Source organism: Ailuropoda melanoleuca, chromosome 13 (assembly GCF_002007445.2).
Source record: "Ailuropoda melanoleuca isolate Jingjing chromosome 13, ASM200744v2, whole genome shotgun sequence".
Taxonomy (NCBI): domain Eukaryota; kingdom Metazoa; phylum Chordata; class Mammalia; order Carnivora; family Ursidae; genus Ailuropoda; species Ailuropoda melanoleuca.
The window spans coordinates 9450944-9461559 of NC_048230.1; the positions used below are offsets into that span (position 1 = coordinate 9450944).

Sequence of the window (10616 nt, forward strand, 5' to 3'; positions counted from 1 at the left end):
TGGGGTGTAGAGATTACTTAAATAAAAAAAAAAAAAAGATGTCCGTGACTATCTCGCAGAAGAGACAGATTTCTCCTTTCCGATTTGCTTATCTGTATTTTCTATATTCTGTATGGTAAGAATAAAGGCCAGTTCAAAACACAGAAAGACGTTAGCGAGGCCCGCGCTGTCGTCCCTGTCTTTGGTCACTTGCTGGCTGGGCTGGGTCAGGGCGCGCATTCGCGTGGAGCGCCGGGTCCCTTCCCGCCCTTGGCGCCGCGGCCCGGAAATTTGCAGAGTCTGCAGTCTGTTAGCCAATCAACGTTACAGGTTTGCTCGCGCGCGCGAAGTGAGCGAGCCTGAGCACTAACGCGAGGGTTATTTTTAGTCGCTTCCTGGAGGGGTGACTGTACTGGGATTTTTATCTGTCTCCTGGAGAGGTGACTGTACTGGGATTTTTATCCAACTTCTGGAGGCGTGACTTTACTGGGACCTTTGTTTTTATCCGCCACCTGGAGGGGTGACTTTGCTGGGACCTTTCCAGCTCTATTTGCATATCCGGAGCAGCAAATACTGTCCCCTCGCCTAAAAGCGCAGTTGACGCGGACTAGAGCGGCAGTTAATGCTCAGAGAGGAAGAAGGAGCGCAGAGCTCGTTGCTCCGCGGGAGGCGTGTTCCCGCACACACATTTCTAGAGGTGTGAGGAGCACCTTGGGGCCGTCGGCGATGATTAGTCCAAATCCGGCTCCAAAGGCTTCTCTGAGGAGATACAGCCCTCCCGCCAATTTGCTTTTCTTAGGTCCCCTTTTTATGGTAATTATGGCAATACATGTTTCTCCAGCTCAACACATCCAAGACCTGTCGCCAGAACCCACAGCTTTTGAAATGCACTGGAAGCCAGTTTTTTAAAACAAGAGCGGCGAGGGGCGCCTGGGTGGCACAGCGGTTAAGCGTCTGCCTTCGGCTCAGGGCGTGATCCCGGCGTTGTGGGATCGAGCCCCACATCAGGCTCTTTTGCTATGAGCCTGCTTCTTCCCCTCCCACTCCCGCTGCTTGTGTTCCCTCTCTCGCTGGCTGTCTCTGTCTCTGTCTCTGTCGCATAAATAAATAAAAAATCTTAAAAAAAAAAAAAACAAGAGCGGCGAGACAGAAAGGGGGAGAGGGATGGGGGGCGGGGAAAGGGTAGACAGCGAGAGATGCTGGAGGAACCTTCAGCTGCTGAAATCTCCCTACCCTCAACCGCAGACCTGGGAGAGAACTCCAGAGGATGCCAATGCCAAACTTCAAGCCACCCCAAGCTGAAAGTGAATGAAGAAGCATAAATAAGCCTCCCCCACTGCGCCCTATCCGCATTCCGGACCCTCAGGATCCAGAGAATAATGAACGGTTGTTAACTCAACTTGAATTTCGGGATAATTGTTATGCATCTATAGGAACTGGGACGATACCATGCCTATTCTTCTTGGACCTCTTTTTGGGGCTGTCTTTTCCCGTCAACATTATGTTCCTGAGATTCAGACTCCTCAGTAGGAAGGGCTAGCTAAGGTTTTGAACCCAAGTGTCATCTCCCAGATCCAGTTATGCCACAGAGCTCTCCTTCTCTAAGTACTTCCCAAATTTGGTATTTTTACACTTTTAGATTTTTTCGATCTTTATAGTTTTTACAATTTTTTGGTTACATGTGCTGCAAATATCTATGGATCAGTTTGGAGACAATGGCATCTCTATGAGATTACGATTTCCAATCCATGAACATACTATATCTCCATGTTTATTTATATTTTCTTCAACGTCTTGTTATATACAATTTTCTGTAAAGATCTTGCAATCGTTTGGTAGGTAGTCCTATTAGCCTTAATCTTTGAGGCAGTTTTNAGGCATTTTTATTTTTTTTAAGATTTTATTTATTTATTTGATAGAGATAGAGACAGCCAGCGAGAGAGGGAACACAAGCAGGGGGAGTGGGAGAGGAAGAAGCAGGCTCACAGCGGAGGAGCCTGATGGGGGCTTGATCCCGTAACGCCGGGATCACGCCCTGAGCCGAAGGCAGACGCTTAACCGCTGTGCCACCCAGGCGCCCCATTGAGGCAGTTTTAAATGGTGTCTTTAAAATAATAATTTTTTCTACCTGTTCGATAATATAAATACAATTGTTTTCCATTCATAGATCTCTGGATCCAACAAACTGACACATTTTCTCATTGTTCTAATGATTTTTCTGCACTTTTTATTTAACATAGCCAAACAGATCACCTTCCTTTCAAAACCTTATGCACTTAAAAAAAAATTTTTTTTTTTTTTTTTTGCACCGATGGATTAGCTAAGACTTCTAGGGCATCACTATGTTCTTTACCTTAAGGGGACTTCTCTGGTTTTTAAATTTTTTTAACTATGAAAAATGTTTGCTGTAGGTTTTTGTTGTAAATCCTCTTTGTCAATTTCCAAAAGTTTGTTAATATTTCTAATTTGCTAAGAGTTTTTATCATGAATGAATATCAAACTATTTTTTTTCAGTGAAATCGCCTTTATTTTTATTTTCCACATCAATAACTTCACGTCAGCTATAAAAATCATGAAATGAAGAACTGATAATGAAACTACAAACTCAAAATCACTGGAGTGATAAGCAGTTTTCCCCCAGAGGACTGTTAGAACAAATAACCAGAATACCATGGATTCATATTTAAGTAATAAAAATGGCACATATTTAAAAATAATAATAGAACAGCAGTAGAGATACTATAGCATAGACTGTATGAAATATATATGTGTGTATATATATATCTACATATATATATATATATTTTTTAAGATACATGAAATTTCTAGGCAGTTTTAGGCATTAACGAGGACCCAGAGGTATAGGTTAGTGTTCACTGCTCTGTACCAAAATTTAATCTGAATAAATGACATTGCTAGCCATACTATTAGACATCGCTTACCAGTCAGTTCATTGCGTGTTCAATAATACACAGGTACATGCTAATCCGTATATCATTTATATTTCAAACACATAGGTCTCTCCATATTTGTCTTTAAATATTACATGTTGATCTTACAAAAAGCTAAATAGTTGTGCAAGAAATCCAAATAACTAGCCCTGCTGAGTACTTTAGGCTCTTTTTGTGTATGTATATATATATCTCTCTCTCAGATAAACAGTGGGTTTATAGTTAAAATTTTTGCTTGTGAGAAAACATAAGACAAACCTAAAGCTGCAAAGACATAATGTTAATGTAGGTGAAAATTCACTTGTGTTTACTGAAGGAGTACAGAACTTTACCAAAAGCTTTTTCATCATCTATTTGGATGATCGTATGATTTTTCTCTTTGGATCCTTCCATCTGTCACAAATTACACTGATCTTCTAATGCTAGAATCAACACAAATTCCTACTTTAAGCCATCCTGGTCATGATGTATTAACATTTTATGTATTGATGGATTTGGTTTGCTAAAATTTTGTTTAGAATTTTTTCATCTGCCTATGAGTGATGATAATCTACGGCCAACTCCAATTCCAGTTGGCTGGAGCAGTAATGGGATAACCTCAATCACCCCACCTCCAGTTTGGACAGGGGAAGGATGGGAAGGACAGAATAGTCACTGGTCCACAGAAATTCTCAAATCCTTCTGGGCAGACATTGTGAAGACTTCTTACCTGGGGTAGGGAGTGTTCCCTGATCAATTTTACTCAGTAAGTCGTTCCTCCATCCATTATTCCCTATGGTTCTTGATTTTACCCTCATGGAGGTCCTTCTCTCCCATCATCTTCTTCAACCACATTTAAAGAGGGAATTGGTAACTATGCCCTCCTTTGATGCTGAGCAACTTTCTCAACCCACCACTTACCCACAGAATGGGTCTAATGGGTTGCTTTAAGTCACAAAGTGTCAGAATTTTTGATTATGGCTCTTTGGCAATTTGCCTTTATCAAAAACATGTTTGTTGTTGTTGTTTGAGTCTGTTTGGCTCCAATTTACTACATGTGCCAATACCGATAATTCTTTTTGAGTTACACTTCTCTCTGTATATTTAATTACATGTACCTTGAGCTTAACAGCCTTCCATAGGAGACCCATGCATTCAGGCTCTTTTCTCAAGCTATTTTGTCCACTGTAAGAATTTATTTGCTGCAAACTTAATTGATTCAGAGGTTTCGATGAGAGGCTTAACGGTCACTTCACTAACTGCATCTTTGCCAAGAGGCTGAATTTGAATTGGTCTTTGTCACCCCAAGACCTTCTTAGATTTCTTTTATTAGTTGGAGATGAAACATATTTGCAACTTTCTACCCTAAAAAGTTCATAAGTGTCTATACTCTATTATCTTTCCTTCTTACTTGCAAACAAGTAAGTGCTTTTCTAAACACATTAGGGTTTTTTTCCCCTTCTGTATTATCTTATTAAATAGCAACCGAGGTGAATTACTAACACCTGTTTCCTGATCTCTTACTCAAAATCCACAGGCTCCCTTAACACATTATCTTCATTCCAAGGTATTAAAGGTGATTGTTTTGTGAAATCTTTACTACATAACATAGGTTGCCATCTACCCAGCATCCAGTAATACTTTTTTATTGCACACTGGTTGGCCCTGGAAACAAAGCCACGTATTTTAGTGTTTTGTTGTTGTTTTGCAGAGCTCCCCCTAAGCACCGATTTCTGTATCACTTAGAGCAGGCCAGGTTTTGCTGTAGTTATCCCAAAAGTCTGTTACTTAGAGTAACAAATGTTAATTTGGCTCTATAGTCCCTCTTCTTCTTCTCCTCCTCCTCCTCCCCCTCCTCCCCTTCTTCTCCTTCTCTGTCTCCGTCTTTCTTCTTTCTTCCTCCTTCTTCTTCTTCTCCTTCGTCTCCTTCTTCTCCTTCTTCTTCTTTTTTTCATTTCCAAACCCAGGCTGAATCTGGAATATTGCCCATTTTATGTCAGAAGAAAAAGAACATGACAGAACCACTCAATGACTCTTAAGAATTCTGCTTAAAGCTAATACGCATTATGTCTGCTCATTATTTCATTGCTCAAAACAAATCACATTGCCAGCCCTGACACCAGTGGGGCAGAGAATATGATCTACTTCTGGATAGGGACACCAACCTTGTTGAAATATTACAATTAACCACGCTGTGCCCTAAGACGCCTGCCCAGCTTCTGGTGTCTTGTCCACAGTTCAGCTAGTAGAAAAGAGAGATGGCAGAGTCACATTTTCTTTCTAAGGGCACGATACAAAAATCACACACATAATTTCCAATCACACCCACTGGCTAGATTTTGGGAACAAGCCATATTTAATGGCTCAGCAGCACAGCAATGTAGTTTTTAGCTGGGTGTCCATGTAGTTGGTTTTTTTTTTTTTTTCGGTCCAATGTTTGTCTTTTACTTGGAGAATTTACTCTGAACACTATTCAAGAGATAACACCAATCTTACACAAACTCTTTGGAGAATAGAATAGAGAACACTTTCTAGCTCTTTTTACAAGACCAGTTAACCTTGATTTCAAAACTTGATAGGAATGTTAAAAGAAAAGAAAATTACAGACTAACCTCTCTCATAAACATAAACTTTTTAAAATGTTAATCAAATGTAAGGAAAATGAATAGAGCTATATATAAAAAGTATATTATATCAAGACAAATACAGGTTTACTGTAGGTATCCAAGTGTGATTTATATCTGAAAATCAATCAGCCTATTCACTACATTAATAGAAAAAAAGAACACCATACAGTAACCTCAATGATGCAGAAAAATCATCTTAAACTTCTGTTTAGAAATAATACACATTTGCTGCAACATGGACAGCACTGGAGGAGATAATGCTAAGTGAAATAAGTCAAGCAGAGAAAGACAATTATATGATTTCTCTCATCTATGGAACATAAGAACTAGGATGATTGGTAGGGGAAGAAAGGGATAAAGAAAGGGGGGTAATCAGAAGGGGGAATGAAACATGAGAGACTAGGGACTCTGAGAAACAAGCTGAGGGCTTCAGAGGGGAGGANGGGATAAAGAAAGGGGGGTAATCAGAAGGGGGAATGAAACATGAGAGACTAGGGACTATGAGAAACAAACTGAGGGCTTCAGAGGGGAGGAGGTGGGGGGATGGGATAGACTGGTGATGGGTAGTAAGGAGGGCACATATTGCATGGTGCACTGGGTGTTATACGCAACTAATGAATCATGGAACTTTACATCAAAAACCAGGGATGTACTGTATGGTGACTAACATAATATAATAAAAAAATTTTAAAAAATAAAAAAAAATAAATAATACACATTACATCTCTTATTTCATTGGTCAAAACAAGTCACATTGCTGATCCTAACACCAATGGGTCAGAGAACTATAGTCTACTTCTGGAAAGGGGTACCAATCTTGCTGAACAATATTACAGCTCACCCCAGTATCTCAGGCTCCAAAGTGGAACAAAGATTCAACAGATTTTTTAAAAGAACTGTTAGCAAATTAGGAAGAAAAAGAAATTTCCTTAATCTGATAAACATGACTTACAAAACAAAAGCGATTAAAAATCACACCCCATGAGGAAATATTGAAAACTCTCCTCTAGAGTTTTGGAATAAGACAAGGGTGATCTCTATTTTTACTTCGATTCAACATTGTACTAGAGACCTCAGGGCAGTAAGTCAAGAATAGCCAAACAATCTTGAAGAACAATAAAGCTCTAATATTAAGACACTGTGACATGCAGAAGACCCACAGATCAAGGAGACAGGAGAATCCAGAAGCAGACAATTCGTAGTTACCTGATTTAGGACGCGGAAAGAGAGAGAGGTGGAAGAGGGAGAGAACTGATAGAGACCCAGGACTAGGGTGGAGGGAGTGGGGCAGCCATGTGCAATTCCAGAGTTGGATCCTGTATTTAAAGTTTTGATATCATGGGGCCCCTGGCTCAGTCTGTTAAGCGTCTGCCTTTGGCTCAGGTCATGATCCCAGGATCCTGGGATTGAGCCCCGCATCGGGCACCCTGCTCAGTGGGGAGCCTGCTTCTCCCTCTCCCTCTCCCTCTGCCTGCTGTTCCCCTTGCTTGTGCTCTGTCAAGTAAATACAAAAAAAAATATTTTTAAAAAAAATGAAATTTTGNCTCTCCCTCTCCCTCTGCCTGCTGTTCCCCTTGCTTGTGCTCTGTCAAGTAAATACAAAAAAAAATATTTTTTAAAAAAATGAAGTTTTGGGGGCTNCAGGACTAGGGTGGAGGGAGTGGGGCAGCCATGTGCAATTCCAGAGTTGGATCCTGTATTTAAAGTTTTGATATCATGGGGCCCCTGGCTCAGTCTGTTAAGCGTCTGCCTTTGGCTCAGGTCATGATCCCAGGATCCTGGGATTGAGCCCCGCATCGGGCACCCTGCTCAGTGGGGAGCCTGCTTCTCCCTCTCCCTCTCCCTCTGCCTGCTGTTCCCCTTGCTTGTGCTCTGTCAAGTAAATACAAAAAAAAATATTTTTAAAAAAAATGAAATTTTGGGGGCGCCTGGGTGGCACAGCGGTTGAGCGTCTGCCTTCGGCTCAGGGCGTGATCCTGGCATTATGGGATCGAACCCACATCAGGCTCCTCCGCTATGAGCCTGCTTCTTCCTCTCCCACTCCCCCTGCTTGTGTTCCCTCTCTGGCTGGCTGTCTCTATCTCTGTCAAATAAATAAATAAATAAAATCTTTTAAAAAATGAAGTTTTGATATTTTGTTCACTGGATTTGTGCATTAATTTTTATTTTTAAAAGTGTTTATCTTTTTTTAAAAAAAGATTTTATTTATTCATTTGAGAGAGAGAGAAACAGAGCACAAACAGGGGAAGAGGCAGAGGGAGAAGGAGAAGCAGACTCCCCGCTGAGCAGGGAGCGGATTCCCCAGGACCTGGAGATCATGACCTGAGCAGAAGGCAGACGCTTAACCATCTGAGCCACCCAGGCCCCTTAAAGTAGCGTTTATCGTGATTACCGAGAGGTTTTTGGGGGGAGGGAGGGATCATGGAGAGAAGTGTGTGTCCTTAAATGTTATCCCGGAGAGGAGTGCCTCAGTTTCCTTCCGCTAGCCAGCTCTGATATGTTCCTTGTCTTAAATGGTTTCAAGGGTTTAAACATATGTCAAAATTCAACAAACTGTGGGGCGCCTGGGTGGCACAGCGGTTAAGCATCTGCCTTCAGCTCAGGGCGTGATCCCGGCGTTGTGGGATCGAGCCCCACGTCAGGCTCCTCTGCTATGAGCCTGCTTCTTCCTCTCCCTCTCCCCCTGCTTGTGTTCCCTCTCTCGCTGGCTGTCTCTATCTCTGTCGAATAAACAAATAAAATCTTAAAAAAATTCATCAAACTGTATGCTTTAAACATGTGCAGTTTAATGTATGTTAATTATACTTCAAGACAGCTGTTTTTATTTTTTTAAGTTCTTTTTCAAGACACCTGTTTTTAAAAAGCAAACATGTTAAGAAATAGACTGTAGGCTCGTTGTGGGCGAACTCTCACTGAAGGTGCGGTCTTCCCGCTCAGATTGGCGCACCCAGAACCCCGAAAGGCAAGTCAACCCCCCATCCCCACCCAACTCACGGTCCTTGGTGCCGGGGACCTGAAAGTCCCGGCGCACGCAAGTTCTCTCCCGCGCCCGGGGTGACTCCACCCGGGGCTGGGCTGCAGGCGCAGGAGCCGCACCCCTGCGGGCTGCCGGCGCCCGCGTGACTCACCGGAGGCACGAGCTTTGTTCCGCAGCCCCGCTGCAGAGTTTGATGCCCGCTCACCTTTTTCGGGCTGACGGGAACTGTCCCGAAACGCGAGTGCATTTCGATTCCCAGCAGAGACACGGAGGCCCGTCCTGGGGCCCCAGTTCTCCGCAGGAGGCGTAGGTCGCCCCACCCCCGGAGCGGCCGTCACCGCGGGAAAGGGGGGCAGCGGGGCGAACTGTAGGCGAGTCCAGTTCCCCGAAAGAGACCGAGCGATACCATGTGTGGCCACCCCTGGAGGGGCGGAATGAAGTTAAGAATGATTCGTTACGTTTTTATCAGGAAATATTTCAGACGTACAAAAAGGCACACCACCACCCGCGTATCTGCTTCCCACCCTAGTAAATGAAACATTCCTACAACTGAAGAATCCTGTATATTCCCTCCCTGCCTTATTTCCTCCCTCCCCTCACCTTCTATTTTCCATCTCCCCTCCTCTCCCTCCTTTGTCCATTCACAAACCATCTCTTATTTAGCAGGGGTAATACACTCATCTGACCTGGTAACCAAGTGTCGTTATTTTGGAAATTCTGAAGCAGTCCAAAAGGCTTGGAAATGACTTCTTTGCTTCTTTAGTTCACACCATGGAAAATCAAGGAGTGGATATATGATCCTTTTGTATACCTTGAATTCAGAAACAATTTTAACAAAGGGGATACCTTAATTAAAAGCATTAAATTTAATTCTCTTGTATTCATTTTACCAAATAATATTAAAGCCTGCGAAGTCTCCACTAAAAGTATTAGTAAGACCGAGTTGGAGGGTTCGGATAAAAATGGTTGAATATTTAGCTTCAATATGCGGGACCGAGAAGGACAAATCCGGGCCTGCCTGCACCCGGGGCCGGTGCTCCTGGCTTCGCAACAAACCGACTGCAACTTGCACCGGAATCCACCGAACGCCGCCCAAACCGCACACGGACCGCATTGCACATGGGCAGCGTGAAGGTGCAGGAACACTACGGTGACTCATTCAAGGTTTCGGGGAGCTGCAGATTAGGTACGGAGAGACTGAAGAGATGAATGTGTGCGATAACCTCGTGGGCAACGTCTCTGTCAAGTTTCAGCGCAGGGAGCGTGCAGGGCAAGCCGTGGCTGAAATCAACGAGCGCCGGTTCAACCGGCGGGCTGAGTCCCGCTGAGCTGTGAGTTGCGTCCTGTCGCCGACTTCCCCGACGCGTGCTGTTTGGCCGTATGAGGTGGGCGAACGGGCCCGCGGTGGTTTCTGCAACTTCGTACATCTGCGGCCCATTTTCTGGAACCTCTGACATCAGCTGCATGGCAAGCCCCCAGACGCAGACGAGACCTGAGCACTATCCCAAGACCAACGCTTAACTCCAAAGCCAATCAGAACTCCAAATCCCCAAACCCAAGACCAGTCTGGATCTCCAGTGCGGAGATCAGTCTTTGTGCACCTGTCCTGATGCCACTCTAGTCACCCCCGCAGTCCCATATTGGCCACTGTGCGCGAAAAGGAAACCAACGACTTTCCCCAGACCACCGGCATGGCCGCTTCTGAGACCCTGGTTCCTTTGACCTCCACCCCTGACAGGTCCAACTGTTCCTGGGCACGACCCTTCCTAAAAGCTCCCTTACCTTCCCAGCGCCAACCTCTCCACGCTCCGGGGCTCCGCGATGTAATCTGTTCAACACAGGGAAATAAAATCTTACTACTAACCCTCCCCTAATAAAGTTCTGTATAGACGGTTAAAAGAAAAAGTATTAGTAAAGAAGGGATTCTTAAATTTTTAAAGTACTACTAATTTCTGGCTTAAAGTTAATTTCAATATATTGTTTCTTTATCAGCAATAAGATCATACTTCTGAAGTCAGATTTTCCTATTTTTCAATTCAAAAGTTTTTAGAGAGAGAAATGGTTTCTATTAGAAAGAAGATAGAATATTGTTTTATTTCTTAT

General features: G+C 43.4%; 1 pseudogene; it reads left to right on the forward strand.

Moving 5' to 3' along the window:
- The first annotated feature begins 9244 nt into the window (after nucleotides 1-9244).
- On the forward strand, nucleotides 9245-10067 carry LOC100466016 (annotated as a pseudogene).
- Nucleotides 10068-10616: the final 549 nt, after the last annotated feature.